Source organism: Geotrypetes seraphini, chromosome 2 (genome assembly GCF_902459505.1).
Source record: "Geotrypetes seraphini chromosome 2, aGeoSer1.1, whole genome shotgun sequence".
Classification (NCBI taxonomy): domain Eukaryota; kingdom Metazoa; phylum Chordata; class Amphibia; order Gymnophiona; family Dermophiidae; genus Geotrypetes; species Geotrypetes seraphini.
In genome coordinates, this window is record NC_047085.1 from 383,932,348 (window position 1) to 383,949,533 (window position 17,186).

General features: G+C 43.3%; 1 protein-coding gene across 20 annotated transcripts in view; it reads left to right on the forward strand.

Moving 5' to 3' along the window:
• TBC1D5 (TBC1 domain family member 5) overlaps positions 1-17,186 on the forward strand; it is a 759,729-nt gene that overhangs the window by 430,189 nt on the left and 312,354 nt on the right. The gene's annotated exons all lie outside the window — the stretch shown is intronic.

Sequence of the window (17,186 nt, forward strand, 5' to 3'; positions counted from 1 at the left end):
TTTGCATATTTTTGACCCTCCTCTTTTACCTCAGGACTGCTCTCTGATTTGACAGTTGGCTTCCTTTAATCGAGATAGTAGGAGCTAGTTTTTTCTGCTCATGTTTGTATTTTCTTAAATTCAGTACTTTCTTTATCCAAGATTTTCAGGCTGCAGAGGATTCCCTTAGGGAACAGCTCTGGCTGTGGGAGATTGCACACTCTGAAGGGTTAGAGTCTGCTTCCAAGGGATGACTGCTTTACTGTGCACCCACTTGGACAGCCTGCATTTCCAGTTTCGGTGCTCAGGGACCATTCCCTTTGGAGCTATGCTCATCCGCTAGTGGGTCGGAGTGCAGGCTGTGCAGCTCTTGTGCATTGGGTCCAATGGGAGTCGAGATCTCTGACCAGGTCACGGGCCAAGAGGCAGTCAGAAGAATCCAGGAATTCCATATTCAAGATTTGTTGAGGCAGAGATTTCCCTGTAAGCTATTTCAACTTCTTTCTGCAGCTCCTAGCACACAGCATTTCACAGTGAGTAGCAAGCTGACAGCCTGAGAGATCAATTTGGGGGTGGGTGATCTGTAAATTTGATTTTTGAGGGTTTCTAAGGTTAGTACTGGGTCCTCCCCACCTCAGAAATCCTAAAATCACTAGGTTTTTTATTTTCTGTATAGCTTTCCCAGGCTGTTTTTGGTGCTAAAATTGCTGCTGCGGCAGCCATCATGGCTTTCCCAATATTACAAGCTTTTATCTGCCTCAAAACACCTTGTTTTAACAGGAAAACAGATGAGATGGACTCCCCAACACTAGGTGCATCATATTCATGCCCTATTTGCGGCAGATAGGAATCAGAGGATCATCAGTGCTCCATGCGCGGTGTGTGATGGGGAGGAAGGAGTGATCCTTTTAGCCCCTTCGGGGATGTCCAAATCCCAGTACAGCTGGGGAAAGTCCACAAAAGTTGAAACTGTTGCTGGGAAGCAGTTACAATGTATCTCCGGCAAAGCATGGCCATGGTTTGGGACAGTAGTCATGCAGATACATAAGGCTGGATCACCAGGGACCCCTTCAGGGGCAAGGATTTCTGCCTGATAATATGTAGTTTCAGGTTGATATACTGAACAAAGGTCCCATGGATTCTTCGGGGGTTGCAGTCTGGTTGACACCGGGTTCTCCTCGGCCTCAGAGTGCAGGTCCCCATCAGGAAAGCCATGCAGAAGTGGGGGGATACTCAGGCCACGGATGACACAGGTGGCTAGGACTCTGTCCTTATGCCTTTACTTTCCCTGATGAATACTCCTGTCAGGAGTGATGATGCTGCAGGACCCAAATTTGGTGCAGCCTATTTAAACCCTCTGCACTATTAGATCTAATTTCGGAGTCCCTTCAGGAGTTAAAATTAGATGCTCCTTAGACTTTACCTGTGCAATGCTCTCTTATGATTATTGCTACATTCTTTCTGCTTTCCAGATCATCCAGATATTAGCGCTTTGTTTTGTCAAAGTTGGCTTCACTGGGGGTGCAGGTTACCTAGCGCACTTTTACCATAGTGAGGGCGACGTGGTGTTAAAGGACACCGAAGCCTGAAGAATTGATTTTGTGCTCAAATGTCTTTTTCATTCTGCAGCATCGGGTTTGAAGGCGTCCGTGCGGCCTCCTTCGTTGTTAAGGCCTGCACTCCAAGCTGCGTCATGATCCAGAGTGGAATTTGTAGTTGATGCCCTGTCTGACCTGTTTCAAGTTGTGAGCAAGCTTTCAGCTTACTCTTGTCTCTGCATGGAGGATGCTGGGGATTAGACGGTAGTCTGTGAGTTCCTTCTCAAAGCCACACTTAGCAAACTGCCCTTTAAGGGATGGCAAATTTTGGGGCAAGGTCTAGTTGACCTTATGGCCAGTATGAAGGACTACAAACTAAAGTCTCTGCCAGACAACAAGCCTTACTTCTCTACGGGTTCTGGCCGCAGTCCCCTTCATCTCTCCAGATGCTATTGGCATTAGTTGGCGGGGTACGTCAGGTCAGAGGCTGTTTCCATCCTTCAGACAGCACTTTGGTGGGACAAGCCTTCCTCAATAATCAGGATCCTAATCTGCCTCCATCCCAAAGAAGCCACTGTGACACCAGGCTGATAGCCAAGTCCCAGTCTTTAGCATCTGGACTTTTTCACCAATGTAGCACCCTTATTTGCACTTTTTGCATTGAAAGATATATACCACTTTGGAAGATGAGCATGTGAAGGATTCCCTTATGTTGAATGTTTTTCCCATATGAGTAATCATGGGTACTTTGAGATGTGCTCGCATAGTTTGCTGCTTGCCATATCGCAAGGATGTGTGCCATTCTTTTTGTTGTGGGTTTGTGTAGGGAGTTTGCTTCAAACCAGTTTTTTATCTGATTAGGTGGCTGATGGAAGACCAACACAGGTGGAGCTGGGAATATATCTTTTAGTAATTCATCTTCCTGTAGCAGTGTTTGTAGATCTCTTATAATTTTTCTTAATTTTTCCAGCTCTGGATTGTATGTCAATAACAATGGAATCCTTTCTGTTGTTTTCTTGTCCTTGTAGTGCAATAGGTTTTCTCTGAGTGTTTTAAGGGATGAGGCAATATTCTTTGAAATTATTTTAAGGTTGTATCCTTTTTGTTTGAAGGATTCTGTCAGGGTTTCTATGTGTTTTATCTCTGTATCGTGGTCAGAGCAGATATGGTGTTATCGTGTGACTTGGTGTGTATAATGGATCTTTTTATATGTGAGAAGGAGTACAGAAAGGAATATCGAATGACACTGAAAGAAGTCAAGAGAGAGATACGTTTGGCGAAAGAGGAAGAGCAAATGGCTATAAATATAAGAAAAGGAGCCAAAAAATTTTTCAGGTATATTAATGAAAGGAGGAAAACAAAAAATGGAATTATGAGACTGAATGAAGGTACGAACTGCTATGTGGAGAGAGATGAGGAAAAAGCAAATGTGCTAAACAAATACTTCTGTTCGGTGTTCACAGAAGAAAAACATGGAGAAGGACCGCAATTGGTCAGCAAAGTTACACCTGAGAATGGAATGGATACTGCACCCACCATTCACAGAAGAAAGCGTTTATGAACAACTTGAAAAATTGAAGGTGGACAAAGCTATAGGCCTGGATGGGATCCATCCCAGGATATTGAGGGAGCTTCAAGAGGTTCTGGCAGGTCCTCTTAAAGATTTGTTCAATAGATCTTTAGAGATGGGAGAGGTTCCGCGGGACTGGAGAAGAGCGGATGTGGTCCCTCTTCACAAAAGTGGTTGCAGAGATGAAGCGGAAAATTACAGACCGGTAAGCCTACCTTCAGTTATTGGAAAAATAACAGAAACGTTGATGAAGGAAAGGATAGTGAAATTCTTAAAATCTAATGGATTACAAGAAATGAGGCAACATGGATTTACTAAAGGTAAATCATGCCAAATGAATCTGATTGAATTCTTTGACTGGGTGACCAGAGAATTGGACCAAGGACATGCGCTAGATGTAATTTACTTAGATTTCAGCAAAGCCTTTGACACGGTTTCTCATAGGAGGCTCTTAAACAAACTCCATAGGCTGAAGTTAGGGCCCAAAGTCATGAACTGGATTAGAAGCTGGTTGACAGACACCAGAGGGTGGTGGTTAATGGATTTCGCTCGGAGGAGGGAAAGGTGACTAGTGGAGTACCTCAGGGATTGATGCTGGGGCCAATTCTGTTTAATATGTTTGTGAGCGACATTGCTGAAAGGTTAGAAGGTAAAGTTAGCCTTTTTGTGGATGATACCAAGATTTGTAATAGAGTGGACACCCTGGAAGTAGTGGAAAACATTAAAAAGGATTTGCAAAAGTTAGAGGAATGGTCTAACATCTGGCAACTAAAATTCAATGCGAAGAAGTTCAGAGTGGTGCATTTGGGGGATAAAAATCCGAGGGAACCGTTTGTGCTGGGAGGTGAGAGGCTGATAAATACTTATGGAGAGAGGGACCTTGGGGTGATTGTGTCTGAGTATCTAAAGGCATATAAATAGTGTGATAAGGCGGTGGCTGCAGCCAGAAGGATGCTAGGCTGTATAGAAGAATAACCAGCAGAAGAAGGGGAGGTGTTGATGCCCCTGTATAGGTTGTTGAGTAAGACTGCACTTGGAGTATTGTGTTCAGTTTTGGAGGCCTTATCTAGTGAAGGATATAAAAAGACTTGAAGGTGACGAAAATGGTAAGGGGTTTGAACCAAAAGAAGTATGAGAAGAGACTAGAAGACCTAAATATATATACTCTGGAGGAGAGGAAGAACAGGGGTGATATGATACAGATGTTTAAATACTTGAAAGTTATTAATATAGAACCAAATCTTTTCCAGAGAAGAGAAAATAGTAAAACTAGAGGGCATAATTTGAGGTTATAGGGAGGAAGATTTAGGAGCAATGTTAGGAAATTATTTTTCATGGAAAGGGTAGTAGATAGTGCTGCCCGATTCATGATTCAAATCGAATCACTGATTCAAATCAGGTGAATCGATTCAAATCGATTCAATTCCACCCAAAAATCAGCCTCCCGATTCAATGATTGACCTTTCCCCCCGTGCCTTTCAAAAGCAGGAGCTGCAGTGCTGCCTCTTGCTGGCCATCCACTGCCGCTTCTGCTTGAGGGGGAAGAGTCAGTCAGAAAGGCCTCCCCCAGCTTCCCCGTTCTTACCTCCTTAAGGTTAACACAGCAGCTTGCAGGCTCGTTGGTATTATAGCGATCCCTGCAACTGCCCGTCGTCCTCAGTGGCACATTCTCTGTGCTACGTCCTGCCCCTGCTCTAACGTCAGGGACAGGATCGTGGCAGAGAGAACGTGCCGCTGAGGATGACGGGCAGCTGCAGGGATCGCTATAGCACTAGCGATCCTGCAGGCTTCCGTGTTAGCCTAAAATTAAGAGCGGGAAGCTAGGGGATGATACAGGCTTGTGGGAGGAGCAGGCGTTCGCGGTGGGGAGCAGGCCGAAGAGTGCCTTCACAGCAGGAGGGCAGGCCATTGTGTAGGGGGGGGCAGGTCTTTGCGGCAGGGAACAGGAGAAAAGAGTGCCTTCACGGCAGGGGGGCAGGTTTTCGCGGCGGGGAGCAGGCCGAAGAGTGCCTTCACAGGGGGGCAGGCTTGTGCAGAGGGAAGAAGAAGAAGAGTTCCTTCGCAGTGGGGAGGCAGGCCTGTGCAGAGGGAGGATGAGGAAGGAGGAAGAGAGGGGAGGAGAGATGCCAGACCTGGGGTGAAGGGAAGAGAGAGACCAAACAAAAAAGAGGAGGAGGAAAGCAAAGGAGAGGTGCTGAACTAAAGGAGAGAGGGAGAAGAAATGCAAGACCACAAGGGGAAGGGTACAAGAGGGACAGATACTGCTCCAAAGTAGGTGGGCAGGGTGCTGGATGGCAAGAAAGATAGTAGGAGAAAGCCTGTACCTGGGGAAGGGGATTCAGGAGGTAAGGAAGAGAGAAAGAAGAAGCTGAATATTGGAAGAGATAAGATGCTGGGCATGGAGGGAGCATAGGAACAGGGACACAAGGGAGACACTACTGGAGAGGAGAATAGGGACAGGGACACAGAAGAGAGATGTTGGATGTAAGGGTAGTTGAAAAAAGGAGAGATGGTGGATCTGGGGATGGTTGGTCCATCGCTGCAGCTGCGGGGGGATGGAGATGAAAAAAAAAAGATGCCAGACCTCTGGGGGAGGAAAGGGAAACAAAAGGGGAGCACAGAGATGAAAGATGGATGGTTAGCATGGAGAAAGAAGGAGAGCCTGATCAGAAGACAACCAGACCAACATGGGACCAACATGATTTGAAAAATAACCAGACAAGAAAAGGTAGGAAAAATCATTTTATTTTCTGTTTTGTGATTACAATATGTCAGATTTGAAATGTGTATTCTTCCAGAGCTGGTGTTGGACCGCGAACGTGAGCTAGGATTTAACAGAGAGAGGAAAAGTATTTTTTGTTTGTTTATTTTGTTTACACCACAGGACCAGTGTGGGTAGGAGAGGGCAAAGGGTTTGAAGAGGCTATAAAATAAACCCACCAGGATGTTTGGAAAAAAACCACCCAATTGGGCAGGAAAATCGAATCGAATCGAAAAATCGATTAAATAGGCTGAATCGAATCAAATTTTTTTTTCCTGAATCGGGCAGCACTAGTGGTAGATGCCTGAAATACCCTCCTGAAGGAAGTGGTGGAGAAGAAAACGGTGATGGAATTCAAAAAAGCGTGGGAAAAAAATAAAGGCTGTCTAATTAGAAGATGAAGGATGTAAAGTAAAGAACTAAGGCCGGTATTGGACAGACATGCACGATCTGTGTTCCATATATGATGATTCAGTGTAGGATGAGCTGGGATGGGCATCAATGTGAACTCCACTAATATGGAACAGGAGGATATTACTGGCCAGACTTTATGGTAGATGTCCTGCAAACAACGGGATGGGTGGATAGGCTAGAGTGAGCTTAGACGGCAACTTCAGCATTTGGAACCTAGGACAATAACAGACTTTACAGTCTATGGCCCAGAAATATCAAAGAAGAGACAGTTAATCTAATCATGTATTTTTAATGAGTATAACTTATGAGCAGACTGCTGTCATTTACTATGTTATAATATTTTGCTTTTTTCCTCCAAGCCATCCGCAGGGTGGCCAAGAAGCGAGACTGAAACATTCCCCGTGTTTCTTTGCCTGAGATCCTGTGAACCAGGTTCATCACTGAAAAGGATTCACTCCAACTCACAATCCAGTCATGGGGCATATAACGTCTATGGCCCATAATGCTCTTATGTATGATACACAGTAAAGCAGCTAGGTTATAGAGGCCTTATCTATAAAGGCCTTATTTAATGTGAGTTTTTGGTAACAAATTCAGGAACCTTTATTTCTCCAAATGAAAGAGCTTACCACAGAATGGAACATCTCATCCTTGGTAGTAAGCCAAATAAGTGTAGTTTGTAACAGATAAAGAAGCTTGGGGAGCATAATCATCTTAACCAGTGCTGCCCTGCCCCACAGAGTGAGAGGTAAATTCTTCCATTTGATGCACAATTGCCTAATCTCCTCAAATGATTGAGCACATTCCATTTATATATTTCTTTGGGGCTGGTGCTGAGGAAAATCCCCAGGTATCACATGGGTTTCCTCATTGCAGGTATAGCCAATTGATCATGCCACCCCTCTGAGCACCCTGAATCCAGAGGCAAGAGGTGCGATTTATCACAATTAACTCTCAGGCCCGATATCTTGCCAAATTGCTGAACTTGTGCCAATCCAATAGGAAGATGTTGAGGCGCCCTATCAAAATATAACAGAATATCATCCACAAATAAATTAATCCTGCTCTCCTGAGTGCCCATCCAGATCCCAGAGATTCGGAGATACTGCCTGATTTTTATGACTAGAGGTTCAATAGCTAACATGAATAAGAGCGGTGACAAGGGGCACACCTCTCTAGTCCCTCTCTGCAGTGGAAAACAATCAGAAAGCTTGTTATAAATCAGTAAGCGAGCTCAGGGTTCATGGTATAAACATCTGATCCATGTTACAAAGGAGCCCGTAATACCATACCGTTCTAGCACCCAAACTAAATATTGCCACAAAACGCTATAAAATGCTTTCTCCATGTTAAGGCCTACAACTGCTGATATCCCTCCCTTCCCTCAAAGCTTATGTAACACCATCGTAGCCCTAAGCAGATTCACAGAGGCATATTGGCCAGGAACAAAGTCTGCTTGATCCCCGTGGACCAGTCTAGGCAAAAAAGCATTCAACCATTTTGATAAGATAACCGCTAATAATTTTGCACCTTGATTCAGCAAAGAAATTCGTCTGTATGATCCTACTAGAATGGGATACTTGCTCGGTTTAGGCAGTAAGACTACATTGACAAGATTGTGGATGCTAAAGCCCCTGCCCTCCTCTAAGTTATTGTAGGCTGCACTGAGAGGGTCGGCCACCAGGTCTACCATGATCTTATAAAATTCAGGCCCAGACCCATCTGGGCCTGATAGTTTCATATTTTTAATTCCCCACTGAACCTCTTCTAGTGTGATAGGCCTATTTAAGTAGGTTTGCTGGTCCTCTAGCAGATGGGGCATGGTGAAATTTTGAAAAAAATGCATCCCACTCCTTCTCATCAAATGGTCTTTGCCCGTGCAGCTCCCCATAAAATTTTACAAACTGAGCTACTATGTGAGATTCCAATGTGTAAACATTATCCTTAGGATCTTTGATGGTGGAAACCTATTGTTTCCAAAAGGGCCTCACCAAATTAGCCAATAGCTTACCTGCTTTGCCACCCCACAATACAGTTTGTATTTCTGATAATAGATATCTCTCGCAGCTCTATCCTGTAGAATCTGATTTGTATGTTGTCGGACACTCTGTAACCTCTGTTTGACACCCTCATCTAGATGGGACACATGGATCTGTCTCAGAGAACGCAGTTTGCCAGATAATCGAAGGAGTTCCTCCTCTTGCTTCTTCGTTTTAGTTGAGACATAAGCAATAATATGCCTCCTCAAGACTGCCTTAGAGGCCTCCTAGAAAATCCCAATATCAACATCTATGGTTTGATTGTGATTGCAATACTCCAGCCAGTGTTCCCTAAGAAATTTGTGGAACTCCCAACCCCCCATCAAATAATTAGGAAACTTCCAGGTCTTTTCTGTAACTTCAGGTATCACATGTAGAGAGAGAAGCACTGGGGAGTGATCCGAAAAAGTAACCTCTTTTATCAGGACCTCCTCCATCATGGGTAAAAAGGAGTTGCTAACTAACCAGTAGTCCAATCGGGCATACACTGTATTTATTTATTCCATTTGTGCATCGCACATACCTATACAAGTTCTAGGTGACATTACAGAGGAAGGGATTAGAAGAGGGTAGGGGGAGGACTATGGAGGGCAGGAAGGAGTGGAGAGGAGAGAAGCATGTAGAATATTTCATAGAAATTCCTAACTTTACAGATAGGAGCACCATCTATGTAAATGATATCTAAATGAATTAAAGTAATATATAAAAAGGAATAGAAGGGAGGAACCGTTAAACAATAGAATTCAGATAGTGGTGGACACATGGAACACACTCCCAGAGGTTGTGATAGGGCAGAAGACACTACAGGGATTCAAAGAAGGTTTGGATAAATTCCTGAAGGATAAGGGGATTGAGGGATACGGATAGAAGTAGCAATAGGTTTTAGGATGAGGTAGGGACCACTTGACAGGTCATGCACCTGATGGGCAGCCGCGGGTGCGGACTGCTGGGCGCGATGGACCTCTGGTCTGACCCAGTGGAGGCAACTTCTTATGTTCTTAGTTAATAAAATAAAAACAATAGGGGTAAAAACAATAGAATAAAATTTAAAATTATTCATAAACTGGAAAAAAAATTGAAAAACAAAATCAAATAAGTCTGGCAGCTCTGTTGCCTCAGCATATTTTAAATAATCCCAACGGCAAAAGTCCAGATGGGACAGATATCACTCGGGCTTTCCAGCTGCTGCAGCCCTGACTCATTGCTTCCAGGCAGAAGATAGACAGAGATAGAACAATCCAGCGCCGGGCCACACTGCTCTCAGTGGGCGGCGAATGCTCATGAGCAGCTCCCGAAGAATACAGCACTCTGCCTCTATCGGACGACCAGGAGGAGGAGTCCACGGCACGGTCCCACTCCACGGATCCGGAGACAACACCAGGTCCTCCCCAATGAGAGAGCAGATGCCGCCCCATCCTAGGCAACCACCAGCAGCGATCAACCATGCCTCCACTGGTCTCGCCTCCAGCAACAATCTCCCCGCAGCAATCTCCAGTCACCACACGCAGGTAGGAAGGGTCTTTGCTGAAAATGAACTGTTCCAGGCCTTTAGGTTAGTAGACAGTTAGGCTGTGATTCTATAACTGTCAAACTCCTCCTATCCAAGATGTTTTCTGACTCGACCGAGTTAAAATTAAAACAAAAAAGTACAGAACCCTGTAAAACTATGAATAAGGTAGATGAAAGGAACAAAATAAAGTAGAAACCAACAAAATAAAACTAAATAGAACTAAAAACTTAAAAATATAAGAGAGACACTGAAGCCCAGGTCTTACTCAGGCAACATTCTAGAACAGAATTATTTATGTGGGTTAGAGCAGTGTTTTTCAACCTTTTTACACCCGTGGACCGGCAGAAATAAAATAATTATTTTGTGGACCAGCAAACTACTAGGACTAAAATTTAAAAACCCCGTTTCCACCCCATCTCCGCGAGCTCGGTCACCTCAGTAACTCTAGAAAAATAGACAAATATAGTGCAAAATATAAACAGCAGATATAAATTCTCAAAACTGACATGTTTTGATCACTAAATTGAAAATAAAATCATTTTTCCTATCTTTGCTGTCTGGTGATTTCATTAGTCTCTGGTTGCATTTCCTTCTGTCTGTGTATCCTTTCTTTCATTTCTTTCTTTCTGCACTCAGGCCCAAGAATTGTCCCTTTCTATTCCCTCCCTCTTTCCTTCCTATGTACTTAGTGCCCCCAGTGCCTCCTTCCCATGTCTTTAGTGCCCCCTTCCTATGTCTTTAGTGCCCCCAGTGCCTCCTTCCCATGTCCTTAATGCCCCTTCCTGTCTTTAGTGTCCCCAGTGCCTCCTTCCTATGTCCCTCTCACTGCCTTCCACACTTTGTCCCACCCCCACTCCCGAAGCCAGCCTGCCTGCCTGTCTACCTCTCTCCCTCCCTCACTGGCCAAAACCAGCCTGCTTGCCTGCCTACCACCTTCCCTCCCTACCCCACAAAAAAAAAAAAAGCCTCCCTCCTTCTTTTCCCCTTTTCTTACCGCCCTGCCGCTGCTGCTAAAGCCGACAGGAAGTCTTCTTTCCGACGTCAATTCTGACGTTGGAGAGGACATTCCGGGCCAGCCAGGCATTGATTGGTTGGCCCAGAAAGTCCTCTCCGACGTCAGAATTGACTTCGGAAAGAAGACTTCCTGTCGGCTTTAGCAGCAGCGGCAGGGCGGTAAGAAAAGGAAGGAAGGAGGGAGGGACAGGAAATGATCGCCTGTTCCGTTGTCCCCGAGCACAACTTTGGGACGCTGTCCCAAAGCTGTGTGTGAGGACAACGGGACAGGAGGTCTGAAAACGGACCTATGGTCACTTTAATCTTGCAGGTCTTGCGCAGACTGGCAGAAATTTCCTGCGGACCGCCATCGGTCCGCGGACTGGCGGTTGAAGAACAGTGGGTTAGAATAAAATGTGAATTCAGTCTCACCTGGATGCAAAACCCTCCGGCCGTCTATGAGGTCTAACTGGCTAAGCAATCATGATCCTTGTGCCCTTTCCTGGACAGTCTGCAATCAACCAGAGGTTCTGCTGTAATATTGAAAATCCCCCCCACCCCCAAATCAACATTTTGTAATCAGAATACTGAGGTTACATAGCCAATAAATCTGGGGAAAAAAATTATTCTAAACATTAGGTGCATACATGTTACAAAGAAGAAACTTATAGCCCCATAATTCTCCCAGTAGAATAATATATCTGCCCTCCTGGTCCTGAAGAACATTGTGCGTTCCAATGCCGTCAATTCTCGCGGGACTTGTGAGTCCCACGAGAACTGAACTGACAGCATCGACATGCAGGAAGCAATGTGGGGCCGGGAAATAAAGTACATGTGCAAAAGAACAGATAATTATTTTATCTCTAAGCTGACTCTCTCAGAACCCCCCCCCCCCCAAATGCTTCTGATATGAAATCAGCTCCTTTGTGTCCTTTGTTTGAATGTTCTTGTGTGCATGATATTAGGTCTGTCCTTTAATTTATTATGGAGTTCTTTTCTTTTTAATGATTTTGTGTGCAAACAGCTTTGAATTGTTTAAAGCTTTAGCAGTAAATCAAATTTTAATAAGCATAAACAAAAGGACCTGACATAGATATGTGTTTCAACACATATGATATTGAAAGGATACCTTAATGGTGGCAAGGAACAAATATGGTATGCCAACTATTAATCAAAAATGTTCACGAAGGAGCTTCTCAATAAAGCACATTACCAGCTTTATAAAATCCACTACTTATTCCTAGGATAAGCAGCATATAATACGTTTTACTCTTCGGGATTTTGCCAGGTACTTGTAACCTGTGTTGGCCACTGTTGAAACAGGATACTGGGCTTGATGGATCTTCAGTCTGTCCCAGTTTTGGCATTGCTCATGTTCTTATGTCTCTGGGGGTGGTATCCTCCCAGCTTCAGAGAAACGGCAAGAGGGACTGGGACCAACATGATCAGAAAGATGACCAGTCGTCAAAGATAGAAAAAATAATTATTTTTTCTGTTGTGATTAGAATATGTCAGTATTTGGAATGTGCTTCTGCTAGATCTGGTGTTAACATGATTGGTTATATTTCACACTCATATTTAACTGTGCTAATTTCCAAATTTTCTAAGCACAGAATACTAAAAGAGGTAACATGACCATGGTTGTATTTCTTGTATATTCTGAAGACAATGTGACATTTATTTTTAGTTTTCATTTGGTATGTGTATAGAAAGGTGCCATTGTTCACTGAGGCCTATTTATTAAAACAAAGAAACAAAAACAAAAAACATTCTTCACAAAAAGTAGAGAAGATGTTTAAGACATTTTTAGCTGACAAATAAGGGATGGCAATAAATGAATTTCCTGTCCAATTATTGTTCTCTTATGTTTCTTTGAGTTAACTTTTGTTAACCGGTTCGAGTCCCTTTGGGGAATGACCCAGTATATAAGACTAAGGATCGAATTGGATTTTAGTGTCTGAGAAAATGAAACAAGGAATGTGGTTGGTCACCATGTCTATAAATTTTATTGTTCATGTTACTCAGTCTGTAAGACCACCACACCACTTGTCAAAAGGCCAGATAGTGTATATGAGAGTGAAATACTGTATAGTAGATCATGCCAACTGAATCTTGTTCTATATACTATTTCCAGTGACCTATATTTCTTATGAATTGCCAAGTTAGTTAATTGTTTAACAGTAAAATGTTCATTTCAAAATCTTGCTGATCAAAGGTTAGGGTACTTGGTTGAAATGTTTCACTTAGGGGTACTTGACTTTAAGAAGCTAGGAAACTGCAATAAAGGGCTATCAAGCAGACAGGCCTCCAACCAGCCTCCTTGCATCAGATCCCTCAGTGGACTCTGAACTTTAGGAGAACAATAAAGACTTACCTCTTTACATATACTCCTATCTTCTCCCAGTATTATTACTTATCGCTCACCCTTTTAGCTATTGAAATAAAATGGATCCTCTCTATAAATGCCGATAATAAAACCGGGTTTTGGATGTATTTCTAAATGACCTAGGCCTTCATAGTGCTGCTGAACGACCAAAGCTAAATGGGGCATTTCAGGAGGTGTATTGAGGGCGTGAGGTGGGCGGGACATGGGCCAGCTTAGACTTAGTCGTACAGCATGTATAACCGAAAGTTTTACAACAGAGCCTAGACGGAACTTGGACGTTGTGACTTAGACTATGTAAAACATGGTCTAAGTCACAAAAACCCACCTTAAGTCACCAGATAAGCACTGAAAACACATAAAACAGACCCCACACACTACCCCAGTGATCAACAACCCACCCCCATAAAAATTTGAATCACAACTTTAATATTCAGCCTCCGGACCATCATCACCTGGCCGCCTGGCATAGGAAAGCCTAGTCGTCCAGCACTGAGGCAGCTTAAGTCAACTTGGGGGTGGGTTAGGGACTCATGGAAAGAAGGACCCATGCCCATAAGCCCCTGTAATCACTGTATTGATACTTAAACATGTGCACTGCCCTATACACCGCCAAAACCCTTTTGTAGTGGTATATAAGTGGCTCCTGCAGCCATAAAGGCCATTGGGGTGGTAGATAAGTTGGTCTAGGGGATTCTGGAGATGGTTTTGGGGGGGCTCACCATGACCTATAAGGGAGCTGTAGTGAGGAGAAGACATGGCACCCTTTTTGTGAAGTTCACAGCAGTGCCCTGTAAGGTACCCCACTATTTAGGTGGCATGTCTGGGTGTGCAGTCCATCACTTTGCAGACCCCTCCCACGTCCAGCAGGGCTTGTTCTAAGCGTTTTGGACTTGGACGGAAAGTTGGATGAAAATGTGGTATAAAGATAGACAATTTAGTGGCTTGGACGATCAGATCGGCAGGACGTATAATTAGACGATTTTCAAAACGAAAAAAAGTTAGACGTATCTTTTGAAAATGTGTCTTAAGCTGTATTTTACTTTGGACGACTTGCGAGATGGACATAAAAGGACTTCGACATCCTTTTCGATTATGCCCCTCTATGTTTGTACGTTAACTCTATTATGTAAACCAAGATAACCTAAGATGACCAAATTGTATACCTAAGATGTTCAGTCAATACTGTATACAGTATATGTAAATTTAAGCCATTTGTCTATGCATTATGTATTTTTACCTGTAACAGGACAGGATATAAAACGAACCACATAAATAAAAAAGTTATAACAAAATATACAACTCAAAAGAGCCCAGAGATCATGAAATATTATTTTAGCCTCAGAAAGCCTTTTGAATCTACAGCATATGTTATCACTATTTAATCATCTACTGTTTCAATCACCATTCCTCAGGTCAGGCCCCACAGTGTGCATCGTGGAACAAAAAAATCAATAAGTGCAGTTTTGAACAAAAAGGAAACAGCATTTTTTTCCAACGTAATTCTATGCAGTAGACAAACTGCATTACAGGATGTATTGTTGGTGGATTATTTGAATTGTTCTCTTTATTAAAGTTAGATATTATGGTTGAACATAATATATTCTTCAGCGTATCTAATCAGAAATTCTATGAGCTCCCTCAATATGCTAGAATGCATTCCATTGGGCCTCACTCATGACTTTATCCACTTAAGTTTGGCTAGCATTTTTTAAGTGCAAACAATTTTTATTGAACAATAAAGGAAGATACACTCAACAAACGAACAGTGGTGGTATTCAATATAATACAGAAATACTCCCAACCCAAACCCCTCCCCCTCCCATTATGCAAAACAATTAATATTGATGATAAAAGAATAAGAATAACAGCGGAAACAAAAACGTACAGTCATGGCATTAACAATTTTGACACATGTTCCAAATTAAGATAGACCCGCCCCCCCAACACATGTCCAGTCCCACATCCCAAGAGCCAGTAGCAAGAGAGAAAGAAAAAAAGGGACCAGACAGGAAATAACCATAAATAACAATTAAGTCCCGCCCAACACTCCCTACCCCAAGCTAGCTCCCCCACCCAACCCCACAGAATAGAGACGAGGTAGAAGGAAACCAAAAAGCAGTGGAAAACAGGGTAGACTTAAAGCAAATTCAAAATTTGGCTGCGCTTTTGAGGTGGTAAAGAATTAAGATAGGGATCCCAAACAGCTAAAAACTGCTTTTCGTGCATCCTTAGCCTCCAACCCAATAACTCAAGGATAGCCAGTCTCCAACCCCAATACGAGGAGGAATCCGGTGAGGTCCACACTTTCAAAATCGCTTTCAAATCCAAAATACCAAGCTTACGAACCCACAATCGAGCTCCTTTCCCTCGAACCTCACAGGAACCCAAGAAGCCAAAAAGGAGCACCTTAGGAGATAGCAGCAAGGGCTGGCCCAGAATGCGTCTAATATAGACTCCAGTACGCTTCCAAAAGGTTTGCACAGAGGATCAATGCCAAAAAACATGAAAGAAAGTGGCCTCTGCCAAGGTACATTTCAAACAATGAGGATCTGGGGCATAGCCCATTCTATGAAACTGGGAGGGGGTAATATAGGCTCTCTGTATGACCCGCAAGGCACATTCCCATAAACGAGCACAACAGACCTCAGAGGGAGTACGTGAAATACTAAGCTGAATCGTCCATGTAGACACCACACCCCCAAGATCACCCTCCCATCTACCATGGAACAGCAGGAAGTCCTTAGCAGGACTCAATGCCAGCAGTGCTTTGTGAAGAAGAGAAATAGAGAAGAGTCCCTCAGAGATCGGATCAAAAAATTGACGTAACCGCTCCCCCAAAGGAAAGCTCATCGCCGTCTTATCCTAGGAAAGGTGATAATGTTTAAGTTGGCAGAAAGCATAACAATCCCTCAAGTAGTCTCTATCCTGCGAGAAAAATCAGCATAAGCAAGCAAGGTCCCCTCCGGGCCCGTAAGATATTCAAGCAAGGTAACGCCAAGCTCCTCCCAGCACTGAAAAGCTCTGTTCTCCCTCCCTGGCAAAAAAGCCACATTTCCCCTAATGGGCAATAAAGATGATACCTGGGAATTGCCTCTCAAGCGCAATATCAAAACCATCCAGGCCTCACGTGAAGGAGAAATAATAATAATAAAATAATAATAATAACAGTTTATATACCACAGTACCGTGAAGTTCTATGCGGTTTACAAAAGAATAAAAGAAGGTACAAATTGATTGAACATAAAAGAGGTGAAAGCAAGTGGTTGATAGGTCAAGAGAACCGTTAATGAGGAGAGAGATGTATGGGTCAGCTATCTAGATACTTCAGGAACAGATGTGTTAAGTAGTGGGTAAAAGCAATTGTTCTAGATCTTTACCCCATAATGCTGCCTGATGTGAGAGAAGGTGTTCATGGTGTTTTTTTAGTTTACATCCTCTAACTGGGGGGGAAACGAAGTTCAAATGTGAGCTTCTCTTGTGTCTATTGGCTGAGAAGGAGAAAAGGTCAGATATGTTCAAGTTCAAGTTTATTAATATTTGATGTATCACTTAATCGGTTTGCTAAGCGATGTACAAAGTATAAAAAGAGAAGAAAGGCTAGTCCATATAGTACTTTAAAGCAGAGGCAGGCGAACTTAAACTTTACGCGTGCTTTCATCGGTAGCCAGTGTAACTGCCGGTAGTAAGGTGTCACGTGATCAAATTTCTTTAGCCCGAAGATTAGTCTGACCGCTGCATTTTGCATTAATTGTAAACGTTGCATATTCCTTTGGGAGATTGCTAAATAGGCAATGTTACAGTAATCAAGTTGACTCAGTACAAGGGATTGTACCAGGATTCTGAATGCTGAGGTATCAAAATATGATTTAATGGATTTAAGTTTCCAGAGAATGAAAAAACCCTTTCTGAAATGAGCCAACTGGTTCTAAGATCCCTAGGCAGAAGCTTCCAAGAAACCTGCAAGAGCGAATAAAAGTGATATGGGGTCACAAAAGC